The 4,852-nt window shown below is 34.5% G+C and overlaps 1 pseudogene across 1 annotated transcript; it reads left to right on the top strand.

Moving 5' to 3' along the window:
* Positions 1-2,131: 2,131 nt before the first annotated feature.
* On the top strand, positions 2,132-4,852 carry LOC147401142 (glutathione S-transferase U17-like; annotated as a pseudogene). Its single transcript, XR_015178198.1, has 2 exons — positions 2,132-2,617; positions 3,359-4,852. The product of XR_015178198.1 is annotated as a glutathione S-transferase U17-like (transcript).

Raw genomic sequence — 4,852 nt, forward strand, 5'->3', positions numbered from 1 at the left:
GTTATCTTCTGTCATTTGAGTCAGTTAGAGTAAGTCAACAATGGAAAATATTTTTTATTTATTATATATAAGACCTCATTTAAAAATAGAAAACCACTTCAAACCATGGTTTTAAAACTTGGTTTCGCGTCTGGTTTAGTCCATGTCAGATACTGAGTCTTCTCGGATGAGTTTTTCAATACTTTTGAGATGTCTCATTCAAAATTTTGAAAAATGAACATGGGTTTTAAATCTGATCCAAAATATTGACTTGCCCGTCCATCTCGTCCCTGCTTGATATCGAGAAGACTCGAGTGATATATCTCGATCTCGGACGAGGTTTGAAACCATGCTTCAATTACATATTTTCGTCAAAATATGCTTGTTAAGATGTCATGACACTTGACTTTCTCTAAAAGCAATTTATACTTGATATAAATATAGAACTTGAACATATATATTAGAGTGGGATATCTACACGAGAACTTGATACACAATTGCATTAAACATCAAGCATGGAGCATGTGTGCTATTATTATATTTACATTATATACTTTATAATTTACAATTCAGCAACATTGTTATATATCCATATTTTTAGTTCAAATAAAAATAAATTTATGTATAAATAAAGAAAATTTTAATATTAATCATATGATATTTCACGTACATTTCATTAGAATTTTAAAAGAATTATTTTAAGAGAGATTTAGTGGACCATTTTTATTGCAAAAACTCCCCTATTTTGTCAACTTTGTTACTCCACAAATCTTCAGTGGGATTTAAGTCATTTTAAACAAATAAATACTTATAATACCCTTCGTTCTTCATAACATAGGTATTATAGGTATTTAGATGTGGGTTGTAATACAAGGTTTGATAAGAAATAATAACACTTATCTTACTAAGTTATTCAGGAAAGAATTAAAAAAGAAAAAAAAAAAAAAAAAAAAGATAATTTTCATCATTGGATTTCAATTTTAAATTTGAGAATTCAAAAACGATCTGTTTTCGACACCATAGATCAAACTCAGATTTTATTTTTTGTTTTATGTTTTTGAGTATGCCTTTTGTCCATGAAATCTAGAAGGTTGTGGCTGCTTTGACTCTATGAAGTTCCCCTTGGCTCTATGTATTCAGTCCCTGTTAACATGATGATTCATATTGAAAATCTTATCTGTTCGTGGACAATATTGAGGTAATAAATATTGAGATAATAACTTGCACGAGGTCATTTTTAAATGTATGTTTCAATATATATATATATATATATATATGGGAAATATTCAGCAACAAACATTTTGGCAAAACATGGGTTAGAGGTTTTGGAATGGGCTGATTTTTGGTGAGGATGATCTCTACGGTGAGGAGATCATCATCACCAAAAATCAGCCCATTCCAAAACTTCTAACCCCATCAAAAATGATTTACAAAAAATGAACGGTCCACGATTTTTCAACTTGTAAACTGGGGTTAAAAGTTTTAGAATGGGCTGATTTTTGATGATGATGATCTCCTCACCGTAGAGATCATCCTCACCAAAAATCAGCCCATATATATATATATATATATGGGTCCCGTTCAGCAACAAACATTTTGGCAAAACATTTTTCAAAACATGGGTTAGAGGTTTTGGAATGGGATGATTTTTGGTGAGGATGATCTCTACGGTGAGGAGATCATCATCACCAAAAATCAGCTCATTCCAAAATTTTTCTAACCCCATAAAAAATGATTTACAAAAAATGGACGGTCCACGATTTTTCAGCTTCTAAACTGGGGCTAGAAGTTTTGGAATAGGCTGATTTTTGGTGAAGATGATCTCCTCACCGTAGAGATCATCCTCACCAAAAATCAGCCCATTCCATAACCTCTAACCCATGTCTTGAAAAATATTTTGCCAAAATGTTTGTTGCTGAACATTTCCCTATATATATATATATATATATATTAACATGATGATTCACATTGAATATCTTATTTGTTCATGGACAATATTGAAATAATAAATATCGAGATAATAACTCGCACGAGATCATTTTTAAATGCATGTTTTCAATATAAATTAAAATGTGTCCCCACCATGGCCCATTCAATTACCTTTTTTGAGAGAAAAAAAACGTCAAGAATCAGTTCATGTGCCAAAGGAATCCTTCATCAATTACCTTTTTTGAAAAGAAAAAAAAACAAGAATCAGTTCATGTGCGTGCCAAAGGAATCCTGCATACAAAGCTACCAGTCTTAGATATTTCTACCAATAAACAATCACCAATATATTTATCACCCACACATTCTCCAGAGAGGTATCAAAGAATTAGCCATGGCAGGGAGCGAAGTCAAGCTTTTGGGTGCATGGCCGAGCCCATTCGTGATGCGACCTCGGATTGCCCTCAACATCAAATCCATCAAATATGACTTCCTTGAACAGAAATTCGGACCCAAAAGCGATCTCCTCCTCCAATCAAACCCAGTCTACAAGAAGATCCCAGTCCTCATCCACGAAGATAAATCCATCTGTGAATCCCTCGTAATCGTCCAATATATTGATGAGGTCTGGACTTCTGGACCCTCTATTCTCCCTTCTGACCCTTACGATCGTGCCATGGCTCACTTCTGGGCTGCTTACATAGATGACAAGGTTTGTATTTTGCTCCAAATTTCACAAGAGTGAGGATCCATGTGTCCCGTGTAAGACACATTGGACTCCTAACCAAAATGGTTTTCTATAGAGTCGTGCTACTGGCACCCACCATGTTTGCTCTCCGCATCCACTTAAGTTAAAAAAGAAAGAAGAGATACACTCACCATCTTTTTCATCTATCGATTGAAAATTTTAAACTAGCTTCTCTATCCATTCTCTCCTTCTCCACCATCTACCTCTCTCTCTCTCTCTCCCTCAATCTTCTTCTTCTTCAAATTCATCACCTTTTGAGTTTGTGAGAGGCTAAATCAATGGAGATTAGGTTTTTGGGTTTTTTTTTTCATTTAAAAAAAAATATTTTTTTTAATTTTTAATTTTTCTTTTTCTTTTTTGTATTTAATCATCAAAGATGATGGAAAAAGCCCACTAAAACCTTTCAAAATGACAATTTTGAATCAACGAACTTCGTTTTTCTTTTATAATTTTGTTCGGTAAGTTCAAATCGAACTTGTTCTAATGTACCTTATTTTATTAATTATTTTCATTTCGATATACATGAATAAATCATTATAAACCGAGTTAAACAGTTTATCTCGTCTGAGACGAGTTAACTTGTTTGGTAACTCGGTCTTGTCTATGCAAGTTGAATCATTCGAAACGAGACATAAAACTGAGTTTTGAAACCAACTCAACCCAGATCTAATTCATCTAACATGATTGTGGGTTTGTTGCATGTAGTGGTTCAAATCATTATCTGGGATCTTGAGAGGTCAAGGAGAGGAGGCTAAGGCAACAACGGTTGAACAAGTGGTTTCTGTGTTGGGATTGTTGGAAGAAGCATTTGAGAAATGTAGCAAAGGAAAGGAGTTTTTCGGAGGGGAGAGAATTGGGTATCTTGATATTGCCTTTGGGTGTTATATGGGTTGGTTGAGGGCCAAAGAGCAGATAAGTGGATTGAACGTTGCTCGATGAGACAAAGACGCCAGGACTTGTGGGGTGGGTTGAGAGGTTTTGTGGAGATGAAGCTGTGAAGGAGGTGATGCCAGAGACAAAGAAGTTGATAAAGTATGATAAGATACGTGCAGCCAAGTTCAGATCATCTAATCTTTCTAACTGAATTAGAGTGTTTGGGAATAATTATTGTCATGTAGTTGTTTTTGAACTTTGAACTTTGATAATAAGTTTTAGTATTTCAGGGTTACTAATAGTGCATGGTTTTCTTTCTTTATTAAGACCTAACGGGATCATATGAACCCTAACCAATATGCTAAACATACCTCGGCGTTGGTGGTGTCGAAAGTTAAGTCCATATCTCTTTGGTGTCATAACATTTTATCATGTTGGTCTTGGAAGAGTCATAGACCCACATGAAGCCATTTGATTGGTGCAACCGTCGCTTACGGATGCTAGTATCGGATTTGGTTGGTTACTATTTTATGGTTTGGTTTTCTAATCAGTAAGGCGAAAGGGCACTTAAATCACTTCGTCAGCATAAAACCTTCACCTCCGATGTATCATGTTATAGAAAAATGTGGTCGTGACTTGTTGATAAGTTGCCATGCCCTCTTAAGTACGAATGGTCGATCAAGGCTGGGAGTCGAGAAATGTTCTTGTAGGTCTACACCAACTCTTAGCTGCTAGTGATCCTTAATCACAATACTTGATAAAAGATTTGAATATGAGTCCTGGTATTGGTTATATTACCAAATGATACAAATTGAACTAATACACCAAAAATGTGAAGGTGTTTGGTGGTGCAAAAAGTTAAGCCTACAGTTATAATAAATCTATCAAAGTAAGTTTCTCCAAAAATCGTAATCCTCTTCCCACGCCATTTTCAGGTGCCCATCATGTCACGTTCTCCTCCTCCTTACTCCAATTGCGACTACCACCACTATTAACCTTCATCATGTGTTGTGACCTTGCTACGATTGTATCCTGAACAAGAATTGTGAAGATTGAAAATTATTCAATTCCCCAATTTCATACATGATTTTCTCCCTTAGAACTTTTTATCCAATTCCACAAACTTCCACTTGCAAACACTCATCATCCATCACATTGGTTCATTCGAGATGATTCACTTGATATTTTGAAAATCTCAAGTAGATCTTAATCAATAGTGTTTCATTTTTTGTGATATAAAATTATTATCTTTTATTAACTAATTCATCCTTTCAAAGAAATTTTTTATAAATTTTAATGGGTATTTAACCAACTTGTCTCATTTGT

Source organism: Akebia trifoliata, chromosome 5 (genome assembly GCF_017979445.1).
Source record: "Akebia trifoliata isolate Shusen 1 chromosome 5, ASM1797944v1, whole genome shotgun sequence".
NCBI classification, from domain to species: Eukaryota; Viridiplantae; Streptophyta; class Magnoliopsida; order Ranunculales; family Lardizabalaceae; genus Akebia; species Akebia trifoliata.